Consider the following 21,422-nt stretch of genomic DNA (forward strand, 5'->3'; position numbering starts at 1 on the left):
GTGAGCTTTGGTGCAGCTTCTGGACTCTTAGGATGCATGCATCATTTAAACAGCATACCTCCAAAGTGACCTGAAGCAGCTTTATTTTGGCCTGTCTGTTCAGGCTCTTACTCTCCAACATTTCACAGATGAAACCTGGGACACCTGTGGCCAAACAACATCAGAGCTATGCTCTGCAATTAGGATTGTCACACACATCGCTTGGATTTTTATGCAATTAGGATTTTCACACACATCGCAATTAAATAGGCAATAAATATCAACAAATCATTTTTGGGATTTCCCTGTGAATGATTTGTTGCTGTTTATTGCCTGTTTAATAGCGATGTTGTGTGAAAATCTTAATTTCGATATTGCGCTGTTTAAACCCCCAATTTTGCCCTATTTCGCCTGTCCATAGTCAAGATGGCAAAAGTTGTTAATTAAGAAAGACACACAAACTAGGAGAGGCTGCCAGTGTTTGCTTTTGCCAGAGCCTACTGGGAAGGGCAAGATTCCACTTTCTCTCCCCTTTGTGAGTTGAGTGCAATACTACTTTTGCACTTTGGACTCAGTTTGAAGCAACTTGATCCTTGATCCTTATGGAAAGGTGGGATATAAATAAATCTATTATTCTTATTATTATTATTAACTGAAGTAAACTGAGGACAGATGGGGGAAAAGTGGGAGGAGGAGAAAAAAACTGGGACATTCAGGCCTCACCTGAAATAATGTGTCCAGTTCCACCACAATTTAAAAAGGATGTTGAAAAACTGGAGCTTGTCCAAAGGAGAGCAACTATGAGGAACGACTTAAGGATCTGGGTATGTTTAGCCTGGAGAAGAGAAGGTTAAGAGGTGATATGATAGCCCTGTTTAAATACATGAAGGGATGTCATATTGAGGAGGAGGGAGCAAGCTTGTTTTCTGCTGCTCCAGAGAACAGGACCTGGAACAATGGATGCAAGCTACAGGAAAAGAGATTCCACCTCAACATTAGGAGGAACTTCTTGAGAGTAAGGGCTGTTTGACAGTGGAACAAACTCCCTCGGAGTGTAGTGGAGTCTCCATCTTTGGAGGTCTTTAAACAGAGGCTGGATGGCCATCTATCAGGGATGCTTTGATTGTGATTTCCTGCATGGCAGAATGAGGTCAGACTGGATGCCCCTTTTGGTCTCTTCCAACTCTATGATTCTATGATTCTACATTTAAAAATCAAACCGCAGCAGCCTTTCCTAGCTTATAGACTCTTTCTTACCATGTAAACCCACTGGGTGCCCTTGGGCAAGTCACACTCTCTCAGCCCCAGAGGTTGGAGAGGGCAAACCCCCTCTGAAGGAACTTGCCAAGAAAACCCTACAATAATCCTTAGGGCTACCAAAAGTTTTTTTAAAAATGACTTAGAGGCACAGAAGAAATTATGATTCGGCCACATAGATAATACTTGGGGTTAGTCTTCTTATAATTCATAGCCTTGAGTCCCTATGATGGGAGAAAGGCAGGATATAAGGCAATAAAATAATAATAATTATTATATATTATAATAATGTTATAAAATAATAGTTATAATAATACAATTGTATTAATTAATACCAAATGTATTAAATGCTTTAATAAACAACTCTTCATATTACCCTGCTCTTAAGTTTTGATCCTGTTTTCTGTGTTTTAATGGTCTGTGACTTTACAATAAACAATAATAATAATCTAAAGATTAAAGGCATTCAGGTAAATGTTTGTGGACTTCAAGGCCTTGTTTGGGTGAGGCTCTTAAAAAATGTCCAACACCAACCAGCCTTTTATTCTGAGAAGCTGTGCCCACAAATTCATATATTAACATCAGTCAACAAAGTAACATTAATATGGGTGAGGCAGTAACTACTTCTCCCACTTCTGGCTGCAGCAGCTGTAAGAGAAGGGCAGCAAACGCGAACCGTAACACCTGACCTTTAGGGCCCAAAGGAGGACCCGTAGCATGCAAAGCGACGTCATGTAAGGGCGGAAGTGGGAACCACGCAGAAGTGTCCTAGCGTCACTGTAGGGGCGGAAGTGCTGCTTCTGAGCGGACGTTGCCCGGAGCGGAGGCGGCAGAGGATTCTCATTCCAGGTGAGAGCGAAGCGGCGGGGCTCCAGCTCTTCAGCAGTTTATTTAGCCGTATATTTATCCACCTCAGGGTTTGGGGAGCCCCCCAGACGTTGGCTGCACTGCAGAAATAACCCGCTTTAACTCCCCTGGCTCAAGGTTAGGGGATTCTGGGAACTGTAGTTTTTTGAGACATTGCTCCTTCTCTGTCATTGAGAGCTCAGGTGCCACAATAAACTACAATTCCCAGGATTCCCTAGCACTGGGCCAGGGCACAGTTAGAGCGGTCTCGAACTGGGTTATTTCTGCAGTGTGTGTTTTTTGGACCAAAGTTTGGTTTTGGGGATTTTTTGGCAACGGCTTGAAGGCACACGACAACAACAACAACAACAGGGTTAACCTTAGTGCCTCTGGTGTGTAAGACCAAAACACATTGCAGAAATAACCCAGTTTGAGACCGCTTTAACTGCCCTGGCTCAAGGCTGTGGAATTCTGGGAAGTGGGGTTTGCTGTGGGGCCCAGAGCAGAGCTTTTGGGGTGGATAATAATAATAATAATAATAATAATAATAATATTTAGCCCCCCTCTCTCTGCGGATCGAGGCAGGTTACAGTAAGAAATAGTAAAATATACAATACAGTAAATCATAAAACATCACAATCCCCCCCAACCCACCGCCAACATAAAATAGAAGATTTAGTTACAATTCAACAGCAATAAAGTTACAAGTGTTCAGTTTAAAATTAGTTAAAAGAGTTAAAAGATAGGCAGACCCTAAAAGTGGTTGTGGGCAGACGGGGTGGTCTTACTATTTTGGGAGGCCAGTCATTCAGGGAAGGATTGCTGGATGAGTCTTGATCCACCACCAACAAACCTTTGAATCCTCAAAGCATATAGGGCTGGAGTGTCCCTTTGCACATACAGTGTTGCCCTCAGATGTTGTTGTTACACAGTTTAGTTTTCCTGTTTCTTAAATACAGCCAAGGCTGTTTTCCTGGAAAGAAAGGGGAGGACTGGTGTCTGCGCCTGTGCTTTTGGAATAAGGCTTTCCTGCCTTCCATCCCGTATAGGGAGCATCCTCACATGCGCACAGATGTACTGGACAACTCAAACATACTTTTAAGCACCAGCTGGAAGAGCTGTAGCCACAGTTCTGTGCTGCTAGAGAAAACTGAATCAGTTGCCGAGACTTCCATTTTCAGAAGTATTATGTATCATATCAGGATGTTTATGGCCATAGCTCTCCTAAATGGGGTTCCTGAATGGAGGGAGGGGAGCTGGTCTAGCTTTAGTTTTGTGTGGGTTTTTTGGACTATGTGGACATGTTCGAGAAGAGTTTCTTCCTGACGTTTCGCCAGCATCTGTGGATGGCATCTTCAAGTTAGCTCTTTCCTCAATATAACATCCCTTCATGTATATAAACAGGGCTATCATATCACCTCTTAACCTTCTCTTCTCCAAGCTAAAGATCCCCAGCTCCCTGAGTTGTTCCTCATAGGGCATGGTTTCAAGATCCTTCACCATTTTAGTTGCCCTCCTTTGGACTCACTCCAGTTTCTCAATGTCCTTTTTGGATTGTGGTGCCCAGAACTGGACACAATAGGGACAGTGGCTTATAAAAATAACAACACTACAATAATGGTATAATGATGACTGGGGGACAAGAAGAGAAAAAACCCAAAATGGATGGAAACAGCCTTATAGTGTGACACCTTGGGGATGCATTTGAACATGCTTTTAGTTTGGGACCAAGTTTGCAAAACACTTCTTTAAGGTGTTCTGCAAGTGATTAACATGGCTACACATAATGGTACATCTTACTTCTCCCTTGTTTTCTTGGGATGTGGGAAATATGATGGTAGGCGCAAGTCATTCAGAACATTGTTTTCAGAAGAAAGCTTTAGGAAATATGTGCCTGAGGATTCGTCTACATTTGCCAGCTGCCCCAGAGTATAGTAGCCCTGAATTCCACCTGAATCCCCTCCCCAAAAAAATCATGCTGTCAGTTTTCTGAAATCAACAGGCAGTCTGTGAACATGCCCATCCTCGTTCTGTCCTTAGAGCAACTCATGTCCACAGAGCAACATGGCAGGGATTCTCACAGAGACTGCATGGGGAGCTGCCCTTCGTTGCAGTGTTTTGCTCTGACTTTCCTGGAAATCCCACAGCAAATAAATCTTTTAATGCGGGGCTGGGGGGTGGAAACCCCAAATCAGGTCCTGGTGTTGTGTTAGTAGATTGGACCTGACTTGGGGGTTTGGGGCTGCATAGTGTAAAGATCGCACAGCCAACCCAGGGGGCATTTTAGGTTTACAGGTAATGTAGACAAGCCCTCAGTCTTAACTGTCACATCTTGAGAGCTATGGTGGTGTAGTGGTTAGAGTGCTAGACTGAGGTTTAGGACATCCAGGTTTTCATCTTAGGATTTAGGACGTCCATGAAAAGCACTGGATGACCTTGAACCAGCTACACTCACTTCCAGCTTGACCTACTTCACGTGGTGCTTGTGAGGATAAAGTGTGGAAGAGGAGAACTCTATATTCTGCAATTGAGATTTTTGAAGAAAAGGTGGGATATAAATGCAGTCCCATATATCTTGGCAGCCAATAGCAGAATAATCTCTCTAGTAATGCTTCCTTTCTCTCTGTGCAAAAGCCTACTGTTTGAGATATTCAAGTAAAGCTGTTGAGTGTTGGCTGTCTGTATCTTCTTTACCCAGGTCTCCAGCTAGTTCCGGAGCTCTGATTAATATTTGTTGGTACCTGCCATCAGAGGTACAATTAAGACTGGTAGCATTTTGTCTAACTTCTTTTCCTCTTTTAAAATCTTCTTTTACTGTTGCATGTTCATATTATTTTGAATGTATACAGTTCTACTGAATACTTTGCTACAACACAGGGTTGTTGCAGCCAGGTAGGTGACTGTTTACACTACAACAGAGTTGCAAATAGCCACTTATCTGATTGTAGAGAGTTTGGCGTCTGCTACTATGTGCATGGGTTTTGGAGTCCTTTTGGGCATCATGGCCAAATGCTAACAGCTGTCCAGTATTACAGAAGGGGTGGAATTGTATTAGTAACCTTGATACATACCTTTTGTATTAGCTTGGCAGTTTGAGGCTGGAACAAGATATGAGAAGACTGGGTGAGTGAATTTTCCTCTGTTATGAATCTGCTTGCTCAGTTCTCATAGCTATTGGGGAAGGGGAAGATGGGTCACTCTTGAGCACCAATTTTCTTTGTTCACTTTTGAACTAAACAACCCTTGGGAATCCATCATCTATTGGCCTTGCCTGGGGCAGTGCATGCCAACTCAGGGACCCCGATTAAACAACACTGGAGAATTGAATTGCTGTCTAGGGATAATCTGGGTAGAATTAGTGACTAAGTGGTTCTTCTTGAAATAACTTTGCTACCTACTGTCAGTGGTAGCTACATTTTGAGATAGACATCTTCTGTGTCATTACCTACCCCTCCAATTCCCTCTTTACTAATGTTCATGAAACAAATGCCTTTGTAGATTCTGCACTGTTCAAAATAATAATAAAAACCCGAAAGCTGTTAATAACATTTTGAAGTGGTTTTAAAATTTAGCTCTGTGTTCAGTGGGGGATTGCTGGAAGGCAGAAATACTGTGGAAAATGCTGTTAGAAAATCCACATCAGCTGCAAATGTTTTCAGTGCTGACCTAAACACCTGTGATTATGAAATGTTTGTACATGAAATGCTGAGCAGCTGAACAATACCCCAAAAGAGGCAAGTTTAATATGGTATCTTAAGAGTCATGAATGTTTATGTTGCTGGTAAAATAAAAATGAAGTTTCCAGATCTGTTCACAGTTTTGCTGTAACTTGATAAAGAGAACTGTTTCTAGTGTAGCTTTATAATTGCAGTAGGTTTCTTTGCAATGTTGGAAGGTCTCCAATGTGCATAAACTGCCAGTGTTGAGATTACCTGTTCTACTATTTTCTATGTAAAAGGGTGGGAATCTTGCAGCTCTCCAGATGTTGTTGATCTGTGATTCCCAGAGTTCTTCACCACGGGCTGTGCTGACTAGGATAGCTGGGAATTACAATTTAACAATATCTGTATGGTCACACAGACCCCACCCCACCTTTATAATATAATGTAGAGGGGGCATATTCGCTGGGGTAGGGGAGTAGGACCCCCATGAAAGTGGAAAACTGCAAATAAAATAACACTGTTTTTTTAAACTTGAGAGAACACATCTCTAGGAATCTCTAGGTCCTCCAGTGCAAATCTGTGGTCAACTTCTGCCAAAGGCTGGCTATAGAATTGCTTTGGAAGACCTACAAATGCCTAGAGAAGTGCTCTATTTAGGAATCTCTAGGTCCTCCATTGCAACATCTGGTGAATGTTGACCACTAGGAGGACCTAGAGCAGTGATGGTGAACCTATTACAGACCGAGTGCCCAAACTGCAACCCAGACCCCACTTATTTATTGCTAAGTGCCATGTTCCTCTGGCATTCTAGTAAGAAACTCTGGCAAACTCTGTGCTAGGGCTAGAGCATGTGTGCCCACAGAGGGCTCTGAGTGCCACCTCTGGCACGCGTGCCATAGGTTCGTCATCACTGACCTAGAGATTCCTAGAGAGAACACATTAATCAAATCCATGAATAATCAAATCTGCAAAGTCAAAGCTACAGATGTGGAGTGCTGACTATAGTAAGCTGCTTCTCCAATTGCTGATCCTTACATAGCCGAAGAACATAAACCAGCCATAAAGGTTTTATCATTAGGCAAGAATATTAAAGTTTACATAAATATATAGTCTTCAAAGGGGGAGAAATAGGGAGGGCAGCCTCCTAGGTTGCCCAAAGAGCATGTTCATTGGTCAGAGAACACAGAGTAGCATTTGGTGTGAGGAGTGGAGTATTTTGGAAAGAGGGATAGCAGACAAACAGGTGGCAAGAAATCTGAGGAGTATAGAGCCCATTTGTTGCTTACTATAGAGCACAGACTTCCCCTTGTGTTTCTGGCCTGTTGCGGAGTCAGAAACTCTCCTAGCCCTCCCTCTTCACAGAAAGATTCCAACTCTACTATAGGAGGAATGCCAATGGTGCTGCACAGCCCACAGTCCTGCTTAGTTAGAATTTATTCTCATCTTTATCTTCACTTTGCGTTTAGGTTTTCTTCCATGACCTTTGTATTTCACTGCTTTCCACATTCATATGCTGCATGTAACTGAAATACAAGCAATGTTGAGATGGTAAGAGGAACCAATAATGGACCAAAATAGAGTGGGCATCTGGAGGATTGGCAGTGAGGAGATAAAATAAGGGAAGGGGACATTAAGGGACATTATTATTATTATTATTATTATTATTATTATTATTATTACCCCACTCTGTAGGACAGCTGATGAAATTGGACTTTTTAGCTCTTCTCTGGTTTTCTTGTAGCGTCTCATTGTCACTCATTTGGCATTCCTCCTGTACTGCCCTGTCCACATTTGATCTCTTCTAATTTTGGAGGGACTAGTGTGGTGTAGTGGTTTGAGCATTGGACTATGACCCTGGAGACCAGGGTTTGAATTCCTGCTCAGCCATGGAAACCCATGGGGTGACCTTGGGGAAGCCATCCTCTCTTAGCCTAAGAGGGAGGCAAAGGCAAACCCTCCTCTGAATAAATCTTACCAAATAGACCAAGAAAGGTTTGCCTTAGGGTTGCCATAAGTGAGAAACGACTACACACAATTTTGGAAATTAAGCAGGATTAAGACTGGTCAGTACTTGGGTGGGAAACCAGCAAGGAATGTCATGAAAGGCTAGAAGAGCCAGTGTCAGTCAGAATTTGATAGTATTGAGCAAGATAGACTCTTTATAAGGTTACATTCTGTATACATGCTATGACAGTCACTTTCTCTTGCAATCGCCTGTTGCCATTCTTGTTGTGATTGCAGTGAGGCTTCAGGTCCTTGATAGTTGGTCACAGATTGCAGGAGAGAGTATGCACATTTGTTTTGATTGGTCATAGATTGCAGGAGAGAGTATGCACATTTGTTTTGATTTGTGTTTATTGCAAAGTAAGGGGCTGTACATACAGGGATGGCGTGATGCCCCTCTTTCTTAGCCAGATCAGGGCTGCGGCAACCACACACCACAGCCCTGATCCAGCCTTTCCAGGGCACAATAGCTGTGGTGTCACAGCTATACAGCGGTCCTTTGGCCGGAGGAGCACCATGACACTATACGTTGTGTGGAGTGGTGCACAGTGTCACGGTGCCCTGGGGCAGTCAGGGCATACTTCATGTGCAATGCCCCGACTCCACCCCCAGCCTGGCCTGAAGAACCCCTAAGAAGAGTCCTCCATTATCAGTGGTTTGGATGGGAAAATATCAACCCACTGTCTACTGTAGTTGCCACTCTAATCAGCCATAGATCTAAGTCTTTACTTTGGAGCTGAGATTCAGAGACTAAAGATTCTTTTCTCCTGATGGCAGAATCTCCAGGACCAGTCACAATGAAGTTCCTTCTAAGACTTTATTTCGCTTGCATGCCTGTTTGTCAGCCTGCCTCTCTTAGTGTTCATGAATATCAGCTCCAGTCTCGAAGCCTTGTTGCCTGCACTAATTTGTTCCTGTTGCCTTATTTACATTGATTACTTTGGCTCCTTTGTGTAGCTTTATATTTGTCGGCCAGTTTCTCTTCTTCTGTCAAATATGTTCCACTCTACTTAAGCTCTACAGCCTTTGGCAAGTTTATAGTTGTGGCTGGCTTTGCTGCTGCTGAACAGAACTTTAGTTGCATCAGCAGAAGTAGGAGGATGCTTTTTTGCTCCTCCACTCAGTTGTTTGGTCCCAATTCCTTCTCTACTTTTTACCCTCATCCCCCCCCCCCCCCCCTTGTTTGTTCACTATCTTTGAGTGTATAAGCTATATTTTCCTTTACAGAAGCCGACTGGTTCCTTATATAAGTACACATATGAGTCATAAAACATGGGCTGATCGTGTCATGCCTGAAAAAAAATCTGGATGTCGTGTGTAGCTATTTTATTTCACTTTACATCTGCATACTTCTCTTGTGGGCTGAGTGGACTTCTTTCCCACTCTTCTTCTTAAGTGTTATATCTTTTTAAACAAAATACTGGCCTGTTACAGACTGCCAAAATAAAGCTGTTTCGGGTCTCTTTGGAGGTATACTATTTAAATCAGGGGTAGGCAACTTTTTTGAGCCGGGGGCCGGGTTGCTGTCCTTCAGCCAAAGCCCAAAAATAAATAATTAAATAATTTTTTAATAAATAAATAAATAAATAAATAAACCGGGACAAATGTAGGACAACATTTTCAAATGGTGGACGCTTTTTTAAAAAAAGTGGAGGACATGCAAAAAAAATTGCTGATTTTTTAAAAAATGTTAATATAAATGCATGTTTCTGAGGCATCTACAGTGGTACCCCGGGATACGAATGCGCCGCGTTACGAAATTTCCGGGTTACGAAAAAAATCCATTAAAAAAAACTATTCCGGGTTACGAAGGTTATTTCGGGTTACGAAAAATTTTTTGGTGCTTTTCGGCGCTTTTTCGCACCAAATCGCGGCTTTCGCTATTAGCGCCTATGGGGCTTCGGCTTGCGAATGCTTTTCGGGTTACGAATGGCGCCGCGGAACGAATTAATTTCGTAACCCGGGGGAGCCCTGTATAGACAATTGCCCCCCTTGCCCCTGCACGCGAGAGGCCAAAGGCCCCGGCGGCAATTGGCGGCAGGACCGGGCTGGGGCCGGTCCCAAGGCCTTGCCGGGCCGCATCCGGCCCGCGGGCCGCAGGTTGCCTACCCCTGATTTAAATGATGCATGGGTCCTAGGAGTCCGGAGGTCACACCAAAGTCACACTCCATTCCTAAGCATTGGAGTGCAGCTTCGGTGCAGCTTCCGGATTCTTAGGATGCATGCATCGTTTAAACAGCATACCTCCAAAGAAACCCGAAGCAGCTTTATTTTGGCAGTCTGTAACAGGCCACTGTAAAGTTTTCTTGTCCATTAGTAATACTGTAACTTATCTTTAAACATCATCTTTCTATTATTCTTTCTTCTTATTGTCCTAATTTGTTCATTAAAAGCTTGTTGTGCAGCAGAAATACTGGTGGAAGTAGAAAAAAGCTTTCTAGATAGTATGTAACTTCATTTTATAGCCATGTTCTTTCCTTTAACAGTACCTATGTGGCACTTATTCTTTCTTTAGAACAATAATACTTCATAGCTATCTGCCTGTTGGTTGTCATTGTCATAAAAGACTCTGGATCATGTTAAACTACCTTCAGAGATATGGTTGGTTGAGGTCCAGTATTATAGTGTCCAGTTTGTAAAAATTTCTGCCCAGCAGTACCATTTAGCCCTCTTTATAGGTGTCAGAACAGAACATAGAGAAACAGAATGGTTCCCAATTGACAAAGGGATCAAACAAGGCTGCATCTTATCACCCTACCTGTTCAACTTATATGCAGAACATCTTTGTTCTATATGGACACAGAAGAAGAAGGAGTGAAAATTGGAGGAAGGAATACCAACAATCTAAGATACGCAGACAACACCATAATACTGGAAGAAAGCTTTCCAGACCTGGAACAACTACAGTGCACTAAGAACGATCAAGGAAGAAAGTGCAAAGGCAGGCTTACTGCTGAACATAAAGAAAACAAAAACAATGACCAGGGAGAATCTACACAAATTCGACCTAGACAATGAGGAAATAGAAATAGTAAAAGAGTTCTCATATCTGGGATCCAGTATAAATGGGAATGGTGACTGCAGCCAGAAAATCAGAGGAAGATTAAGAATGGGAAGGATAGCTATGAAAGAACTAGAAAAGATCCTAAAATGCAAAGATGTACAACTCAGCATAAAAGTTAGAATCATACAAGCTATTGTATTCTGTATTACCACATATGTATGTGAGAGCTGGACAGTTAAAAAATAAGATTTCTCAGAGATGTCATCAATGCATCCCTTAGGGAAGGTTGTGTTCCAACTTGCTTAAAGGAAGCGGTTGTTAGACCGCTCCTGAAAAAACCTTCCCTGGACCCCCTGGATATGAAGAACTACAGGCCTATATCCCATCTGCCATTTTTGAGCAAGGTGATTGAGAGGGCTGTCGCCCTTCAACTCCAAGTCATCTTGGATGAAACCGATTATCTAGACCCATTTCAAACCGGCTTCAGGACAGGATATGGAGTGGAGACTGCCATGGTTGCTCTGGCTGACTATCTTTGTCTAGGCATTGACAGAGGAAGCCTGACCCTGTTGGTGCTTCTAGACCTCTCAGCGGCCTTCGATACAATAGATCACGACATCCTCTTGGAATGCCTGGGAGAGTTAGGAATCGGTGGCACTGCACTCCAGTGGTTCCGGTCCTTCCTCTCGGGTAGATTCCAGAGGGTGATGCTCGGGAACAGTCACTCCTTGAAAACGGAGCTTAAATGTGGCGTTCCTCAAGGCGCCATATTGTCCCCGATGCTATTCAACATTTATATGAAGCCGCTGGGGGAAATCATTCGCAGACATGGGGTAGGGTGTTATCAATACACTGATAACACCCAAATATATTTCTCCATGTCCCGATCAGCAGCTATGACAACAGATGGCCTTTCTCCCCTCAATCAGTGTCTTGAAGCGGTAATGGGCTGGATGAGGAAAAACAACCTCAGGCTGAATCCAGACAAAACGGAGGTACTTACAGTAGGGGCCCCCAAACCAGGTATAAGGTTGCAACCTCCAGTCCTAGATGGGGTCACGCTCTCCACAAAGGACTGTGTTCGCAGTCTGGGGGTGCTCCTAGATCCGTCGCTTCACACGAGAAATCAGGTGAATGCGGCGATCAGGAGTGCCTGTTATCAGCTTTGGCTGATACGCCAGCTGCGCCCTTTCCTGGAAGTAAAGGTAACCTCACGACTTGATTTCTGTAATGCACTCTACATGGGGCTACCCTTGTGCCTAGTCCGGAAACTTCAACTAGTGCAAAATATGGCAGCCAGGCTGGTCGCCGGAAAAACTAGAAGTGACTGAATAACACCCATCTTAAAATCTCTTCACTGGCTGCCTATTAGTTTCCGGGCACAGTACAAGGTGTTGGTTATAACCTTTAAAGCCCTACATGGCTTGGGTCCAACCTATTTGAAGGATCGCCTGCTTCCATATAATCCGCCCCGCACCCTCAAGTCCTCTGCGAAGAATCTATTGCAGCCTTTAAAAACCAGACTAACTGCTACCTCCCAGAGAGCCTTCTCTGCAATTGCTCCCAAACTATGGAATGGTCTGCCAGACGAGATCCGTCAAATTGCCAGCTTAGACAGCTTTAAAAAAGCTGTCAAGATGGATCTCTTCCGGCAGGCCTTTCCTGAATAAAAGTGCCCGGCCACAGAATGACTGCCCCCCGCATCATGTATCAGCCCACCGCTCTGTCCTCGCTGTATTTTATTGTGTTTTTAATAGATGTTTTAATTGTAATTTGTTTAATCCTGTTTTAAGGGGGGGAATTTGGGACATAAATTTGTAAATGTGGATTTTAACATGTTGTAGCCGCTTTGATTGTCTTGTCACAGAAAAGCAGGATATAAATAAAAAAAGTTTTATTTATTTTAAGATAGAAAGAGATTCAATTCATTTGAGATGTGGTGCAGGAGGAGAGTGCTGAGGATACCATATACAGCCAAAATGACAAACAAATGGGTCCTAGGGCAAATCAAGCCAGAAATCTCCCTGGAAGCCAAGATGATAAAACTGAGGTTGTTGCACTTCAGAAACATCACTAAAAGGCATGAATCATTGGGAAAAAATAATAATGCTAGGAAAGGTGGAGAGAAGTAGAGAGAAAGGCCACATGCTAGGTGGATGGACTCTGTTAGAGACATATATAATCTAAAGTTTGAGTTTGCAGGAGCTGGGCAGAGCAGTGGAGGGCAGAGGATCATGGAGTTATCTCATCCATAGGGTCACCATAGGTCAGAATTGACTTGAGGAGAGGTATGAACAACAGATTGGTATTTCAACACATTACCAAACCTTTTGTTAAATAAAATCATTGGTTTCCTCTCCCTACGGTGAGTTTTTAATATGTGGTTTCTAGCTAGTGTTTTTGTTGAACTTTTTAATGGATTAGAAATAGTGATGATTTAAGCCCTTAAGGTGGCCTTGTGAGGAGCCAAAAGACAGAATACAAAGGTAATGTAAATATTTATTCTATAGTTAGAACATAATAAATCTGATTATTTAAAAAAAATACTTCTGGGATATTAAATACTGAATAAGATAGCTAGGCACACAATAATGATTTCTATATGCTGAACTCAAATTTCCTGTAACTGCTGTAACATATTTTGCAGCCCTCAAATCATTGCCTTCCAGAAGAATACATGTATTTTCTAGAAATCGCCTCCTAACAAAAGAATATAAAGTTGCTCCAAGCAACACACACACACACACACACATATATATTATAAAAGAGAAACTGGATGCATAATTAATTACTTTCTCTTTCTCCCTGGACCCAAAAATGCACAACTTTAGATCAAGAGATGTGGCAATGACTATTCCTTCCAAAAAGGCAAAGATGATGCACTAAGCATAAGATAAGCAGCTCATGGCCTGTATGTGACCCTCAGAGGCTGCTTGTGTTTGTGCTTGTACTCCACCACGGATGACCAAAGCTGCCATTCCTGAAGGAACCTGCATCACAACCATCAGGAAAAAGAGTACATAGGGCTCCCCAGGGCTGTTAAACTCCCAATAGACCATCAAACAGAGATGAGCTGTTAGGTTGAAATGGTGCCAAAAAAGTCATTCCCACATCTACTACCCAAGCATGATTGAGGTCTCAGCTGTTTGATGGGCTACTGGCCACACAATCATACTGACAGTAGGGTGGAATTAAATCTTCTGATTTAAGCTTTCCAGGTATCTTGTGTAGGATCACTAGGAAAGCAGTGAGGTTCCAGTTTCCTCTCATTCCATTAGTCCTCTTGAAGGGTGGGGTGGAGTGGCAGGAGGTGATAACTTCACTTACTGTGAGCTTCTCAAACAACTTTACAATTTGAACGATTTTCTTTAAAGATAGTGCATTAAGGGATATAAAATGCTTGGGTCTGAAGTACAGGTAATACCATTCAGTGGATTCCTCTTTAGAACAGGCTCCACTGAGAAGATAGTATGTATCTCACAGTTTTGATCTCAATTGGTTTCCATTTCTTTGGAGCATCTCTCTACTTCCAGGAAGAAGAATCTAGGTCAGCCATCTTCTATACTGGCCAATATTTGGTGCTGCTAGTTAGGTCTCCAATTCATCTGCCTGATGATATTCTCTATTCTGGATTGTTCTCATAGAGGCATTTGGAGTTGGCCTTAAGAGTTCATATTCCCTTGCTTCACTCGCTATAGTGCAAGGCTTAAGGAATCCCCATGTTTTAAATCAAAGTAGGATCTCATTTCTGTCACCCACTTCTGGTTTGGGAAATGGGCAGAGAAGGGAGTACACAGAGCTGAGGCTGTCTCTCAAGGTACAGTTTGAAGGGAAGTGTGTAATCCGAATACCTTAATGAGGTGATGCCCTCACAAGTCTGCTGCTGCTACTGCTGTAAATTGCCTGTCACTGTAAGGTTTGCACTTCCCAAATTGGAGGAGTTAATGAAAATGTCAAAGCTTTTTACAATTCATTTCATGCATCAACATGATATAAATCTATTCAGCTGAAGCAAAATATTTAACACTTCTCAGGTATATATTTTTTAAAGTCATCAACCCCTTCCCTGAGAGCTGAATTTAGTTTGGTTACTGCTGAATGGTAACATTCCAAGTAGGGTTGAATTGGGCCAGGCAGCATCTCCTACATACCGACTGAGTCTCTTTTATCAGAAATGCTTAGGACCAGAAGTGTCTTAGGTTTGTTCACATTTTGGAGTATTTTCCTATATATAATGAGAGAGCAGCAAAGACAGGGTTACTGCTGAACATAAAGAAAACAAAAATAATGACCATGATGAGCATCATAAATTCATTTTAGATACTGTGGAAATCAAATTAGTTAGGATGCATGCATCATTGAAACACCATATCTCCACTGTGACTCGAAGCAGCTTTATTTTGGATGTCTGTAACAGGTCACTGACACTTTTATTAAGACACCATCATTCATGTATTCAAATCTACTTTGTTAGTTGCATGAAGTGTTATCCTAAGTTGATAGATACAAACTGAGGATGATTGCACACACGTCTGCAGAACTGTAAACAGTACAATAAAAGGGAAATGAAATCCAAGCACTGCGAACTGGCAGTTATGTTATTATTATTATTATTATTATTATTAAAGCGCCATAAATGTACACAGCGCTGTACAAAACCAGGTAAAATCAAAAATATATAAAAGCCTGCCTATGGTGTACAATCTAGAAATTAAAACAACAAATTAAAAAGCTTAAACATGTATGATGGGGAATAACCCACCTAAACATTGGCAATACCTGTAGTAGGATTAAAACTCATTGGGTTGATTCAGGCAACAGGTGATGGAACTGAGTTTCTTGATAAGTTGTAATGCAGTAGTTCATGCTAGAGTTCCTCTTTGTAATTTATTCAAGAATAACCACTTATAGGTAAATATAGGTTGGATAGATGAACAGTTCTGCTGAGAAGAAGTTGAATTCCATAGAAGTAGCATAACTTCCTGCTTTTTTGATTAGAATTTGATTAAAATATTTTGAAACAGATACATTTATGTTGCCGGGATACTTTTATGCTCACCCTTTGGATACATCTGCTGAAAGAGCAACGACTTGATTTATGAAATACGATAATAATGGAAAAGATAATAATACTTGGTAAAATTCAAAATTCAAGGCGGTAATGTAGAGGAACACAACATTACAAGTGGATTAACCCAGAAACATCAGAAATAAACTCTGCTAGAACATGGCCACATAGCCTGAAAAACCCACAAAAAGCTATGGATGCCAGCCATGAAAACCTTCGACTTTACATAACTCCATTAAAGAAGCCATGATTCTGAATTTGCAAAAGTTAACTTGATGGCACATACAGTGGTGTCACTAGGGTTGGCATCCCCCAGAGTGGTAACTCATGTTGTAGCCCTCCTATTGAGCTCCTTCCATATCGCACCATACAGAATTTTTTGTACAGTACCATACACATAGCCGAAAGATGTACATTGCTTCATGTAGTTAAAATTTTGGTAAGATGTGATGTTTTTAAAATTTTTTAAAAAGAATATTTCTTAAAAAATAAAATTTAAAATTTATTTTAAATAAACCTGGATCCTCTGCTTTCTCCTCCCACTGAGCCTTGATCCCACTCACATCATCTCTTCCACTGAGCTTCAGTATTTTAAAGGGACATAGGTTAACACTCCTGCCCATATATCCCTAAAGGCAGATGTTTGGGGAGCAGTGATGTCACACACACCCTTAGGGTGCTACCTGGTGTGGACCATACACCCTAGTGATGCACCACGGCACATAACAACAACACTGCCTTGCAATTTGCATGCTATCTCAGTCATACTTAGAGTAGCAGACAGCCTCTGATTAGCTTTAAAGCATAAAGCATACACTTCCAGTAGATTAAAGACTGAGGAGCAGAGTGATAATGCCCTTCCTCGCTCTGAAAAAGGAATATAGCAAAGCCATGTTTGGTGGCTGTAGAGCAGGAATAAATGAAGCAACCCTCCCCCCAACACTCTCTCTCTCTCTCTCTCTCTCTCTCTTTACTGAAAAGCAATTTTCTCTCTTAATAACCTACATTGACCCCTTCAAGAGATAATCTCTACTCTAAGGAAGTTCAACTTGCCTTTATTTTAAAATTTATTGATTTCCAGGGCAAGAAAAGTGTGAGCCTAAAGAAATATGTCACATTGTCCCCTGCCAGCCATTTCTAGTGAGACTTTTTTTGCTGGGTGCTGTTAAACCCTACATCTCTCCAGTTCTGTGTGTATGTAAAAGGAGGAGAAAGGGATAATCTGGCAACATCTGGGTCTACATCAGTTATTCTGTGTCGTGCTGAGTATACAGAAGCAGTAGGATGTGTGTAACAGTTTTAGTCACATTTGAGCTGCCCACAGTCACTATTTCTGAATCTAGTCTCAGATTTGCTGCCACCTCAGGAATACAGAAGAGACTGGACAATTCTCCAATTCCTTTCCTGGCCACTAAAATAAAAAGATGAATTGGTTCTTCTGGAAATCACCAGGATCAGTGATTCACCTTTTAAATAGATCATAACCCATCCACTGTCATGCAAAGTTAGAAAAATATGTTAAATTGACCAAACTAAAAATTCAGACAATTCATGTCATCAAGTGGAGTCAGAAGAAGGGTGTGGTCTTTAAACACTGAGGAAATTATTGCCTTAAGTTAAAGCAGTCTTCTAACAAATACTTATTATTTATTCATTTGTTATGCTGGTATACTACTTGATAACATGACATCTGATATCAGTTTCCATGAAAAAATCATATATAATATGGTATTAAATGGTGTAAAAATGTAAAATACTTTAAAACAAGACATTGTTTTTAACAATGTGCAAGAAAAAAGCAGTGAAAATAAACAACCAGACATAGAACGCCAGTTTAAACTGATTAGTTTTCAAATGCGTGTTAAGCTGAATACCATTTTCTCCTTCAGGGAAGAGAGCTCACAACTCTAGAAGCTCATGCTGCCTGGTGGCTTTTTCTTGGTTATGAAACAACCAGTAGTGCTGTTCCTTTAATAATAAATAGTAAGCTCATGAGAATGAAGGAAAGTAATCCATGGTACAAGTCTCTCTGCCTTTGAATATGGGGAGCTAAGAATGAGTGGAATCAGCATAATCAGATTTTCTGAATGGCATCGTCATCATTCATTTTCCCTTCTGCAGAAGATCAGCATGCAAACTGGTCTTGAGAATGGTTTAATTGTAATATGTGGCACACTCATGCAACAATACATCCCAGAAAAAGAAAATCCTAAAAGAGATTGACAGGGTTTCTGTTCTGTCATTAAGCGGCCAACCAAGGGTCCGTAGCTACTACATTATTGTATTACCCTCCTGTTAATTTGCTCTGACCCTTTATTCCATTGGGGAGCAGGAGGTTTAAAAACTTCCATTGTACTCCCTAATCTCGTCTTCCTCTTTCTGTGATGTGATCAAGCTCAATGCTCCTGGCTGTTTTTCAAGGGAAAAACCAACCAGCTCTTTTAGTGCTGCCCAGCTGTTTTCCTCTCTTTTTCTGCCAACTTCTTTGCATGTCTGGGGGAGCTTGAGCTGCCCAGTTTAATTCGCTTACTGGGTAAGGAGGACACAGCTGGAGACCTAATCCCTGTTGGGGCACTTGTCCGCTTCAGATCTTCAGAGACTGATTCCACCTGGCTTCTTTTGCTGCTGAAAAATGCATTTTGACAGTGAATGTGGCCAAAAGCTGTTTAAATTAAGTTGATCTCCATTCTAAAGTTCTTTATCCAGGCTCAGCTCATCAGCACTAGAGCTGCGTTTAAGTGGCAGGTAATGAGAACAGCCAAACCGCCGTGAAATGGAGTCTGCTGGAGGGCCTAATTACACCTGTACTTATGCTTTTTTTCCTCTCTTGCTTCCACCCATCAGATGATGATTAGACCTATTTATAGGGGCAACATTTCTTATTATTCAGTGCACTGAAACCCTTGCCAATCAACTTAGTCCCATCTGCATTTCTGATTGCTGCTTAATAACGCCATGGAACACAGATTAATTAAACCCAGATATAAATAGACTTTATCCCTCCTTTTCAGCCTTCATTTTGACTTACGTAGCTATCTGCCACCTCCTTGCTTATTTTAAATAAATGCAAATTGAAGGTTGCTTGACTTGGCAACCAACACATCTCCACCCTTGAGTAGCTCTGCTGAATCAGAGTTTATCCTGCATGCTCTTCAAGATTTATCTGATTTGTGCGCTTTTGAAACAGAATGTATAATGCGTCTCCTGGTAGACACAAATGCATACAACAGGACCAATAATCGACTGGCCAATGCAGATAGGATTTGACAGACTAGCAATGTGGCGTCAGAAGCATTTGCGTGTTCAAAAATTGCATGCTAATATCACACTGCCTAAACAGCTCTAAGGAACAAAAAAAAGTGGATGCTTTAAGAAAAAATGTTCAGAATAACCTGATTCTTTTTCTGTCACTGTGGGATGTTTGAGACTAGATTAGCTGTGTCCCTATTGCTTGCCAAAATGTTGCAAAATACCACCTACCTCTGGAGCTTTTTTATGCCACCAAGCCATAACTATAGACAATCTAGCTCTTAAATCCTGTCTGAAATTAAAGATTAGTCTCTTACCTGTTACTCACGAGGGACTTTCATCTGGCATGCAGGGGTATGAGAAGATTTGGAAAAGTTCCTCCTTTTTGTTTTTGGACTATAATTACTGGGAGCTATAGTTTCAAAAAGGAACATGTCCAACCTTTGGGGCTGGTGATCACAAAACAACAAAGAAGATGACTAATGAGATTTCATTTCATTTTGGGTCCCCCCCCCCCAAAAAAATCCACATTTCTTTGTGCTCAGAATGGAAATAATTTAAGATTTTTTAAAAAACTATTGAGGGGACAATTACAACCGAAAGTTTAATTTGTCCCAGCCCAGGGCATTTGAATGCTTGAGCATTAAAAGTCTTCAGTAGGATGAATCCCTGTGTATTGAACTAGTTAGGATTTCTACTTTTTCTACTTCTTCTCAGAGGATGCCCAACTTTAATATGCAATATGACAGACAGGTGCAACATGGCCCTCCCTGCTGGGAATAAGCTCCACTTATTGAGTTTGTTTAGTGAAAATGAGGGAGAATTTATCAAAATTTGCAAAATTATTCTTAACTGAGATGGAGCAAACCTGAGGTTATAGAAGTCTGTAGCAATAGAAAGTGGAATTAACAACATTCCCTATACCTAAAGATGATACAGTGGCTGATTTCTTACATCTTTGTGCTTCTTTTGGCCAACTGTCTTGTGCCATTACTACTACTACTACTACTACTAATAATAATAATAATAATGCTTTATTTATATAGTGCTGTAGATTTGCACAGCACTGTACATATAAACAATAAAAAAAATAAGAGTAAACCTGCTCTGCCCAGAAGCTATCCTAGAGAACTACCTGGGGAGTCTCCCTTTCTTGGCTTGCTCTCATAGCAGCTACTCTACTCATGTTTTGCCTCTTCCTTGGTCCTTTCTTTCTTTCTTTTTATTGGTGTCACATTATGCATATATAAATCTCGGTTCTTCTTTGATACCTGGTGTGGTGTAGTGGTTTCAGTGTTGGACTGTGACTCTAGAGATCAGGGTTCAATTCACTGCTCGGCCATGGGAACCCACTGGCAAGTCATATACTTTCGTCCCAAGAAAACCTTGTGATAGGTTTGTCTTAGGGTTGCCATAAGTTGGAAACAACTTGAAGGCACACAACAACGGCAAGCTTCTTCTTGAGTTGCCAAATATGCTGACCAGCAGATAGTACTACCCTGCCCTTAATTTTTTTGAGATCCCCTGGCCTAAACTTTCTTAGTATCTGCCTGTTAAGAAAACTTGACCACTAGGAATGTGCCAATGAGAGCTAATATAATGGTCATAAAGGGCCTGCAAGGTTTTTTTAAAGTCTCCTGCCTTAAATATAAGCTGACAGAACTAGCTGAGAACCATTGCCAAGGTGTCTAATGGTTTCTTTAAAGTAACTGACAGTTCCAGTCTGGCCCTTGTTTCTGAAGTAGCAGTTAGGCTTCATCCAACGCTGACAATTTTGCCTCTTAGGTATTGTGTCAAACATTTGTCTGGGGTGAGCCAGCAGGACTGATTTAACTACTCTCTCTATGCACATTCAGACAAATATTTGGCTAGTTCTTGTGAAGGAAGGAGCTGGTCAAGCCCAGCTGGAGCCATCCATTCACAATGCAGGCAATGCTGTGTGATGGGGGTGAGGCAGGGAGATACAAAACTGAGGCTTGCCTCAGACAGAAGGCAGATAGGGAAAAGATGGTATAGGGTAGTGGTTTCCAACCTTTCGTCCACCTGTGCAGAGAACACAGGCAGATTAGAAAGTTGGCAACAACCAGTGGGAGCTAAGGTGGGGGCTGTTCCCAGAAGTGTGAGTATAAATAGAGGGACAGAGTAGAGTTAGTTAAGAGACTAATGACGCATGAGTCTTAAGGATTGGAGCACAGCTTTGGCGCAGCTTCTGGCCTCTTAAGATGTGTATGTCATTTAAACAGCATACCTCCAAAGTGACCCAAAGCAGCTTTATTTTGGCCTGTCTGTTCAGGCCCTCAGATGCCCAAAATAGGGACAAGGAAAGTTCTTGATTAAAGTGTTGTGATAATAT

General features: G+C 41.6%; 1 protein-coding gene across 3 annotated transcripts in view; it reads left to right on the forward strand.

Moving 5' to 3' along the window:
* Positions 1–1,962: 1,962 nt before the first annotated feature.
* WASHC1 (WASH complex subunit 1) overlaps positions 1,963–21,422 on the forward strand; it is a 64,682-nt gene continuing 45,222 nt past the window's right edge. The window contains exons 1-2 of one of the 3 annotated variants that reach the window (XM_042468076.1): positions 2,068–2,085; positions 4,781–4,835. The gene's annotated coding sequence lies outside the window, so the exon portion shown is untranslated. Of the gene's footprint in view, positions 2,086–4,780; positions 4,836–5,185; positions 5,206–21,422 lie in introns of those variants that run through there. The other 2 variants (XM_042468075.1, XM_042468077.1) reach the window with 2 other exon arrangements.

This window comes from Sceloporus undulatus, chromosome 5 (genome assembly GCF_019175285.1).
Source record: "Sceloporus undulatus isolate JIND9_A2432 ecotype Alabama chromosome 5, SceUnd_v1.1, whole genome shotgun sequence".
Taxonomy (NCBI): domain Eukaryota; kingdom Metazoa; phylum Chordata; class Lepidosauria; order Squamata; family Phrynosomatidae; genus Sceloporus; species Sceloporus undulatus.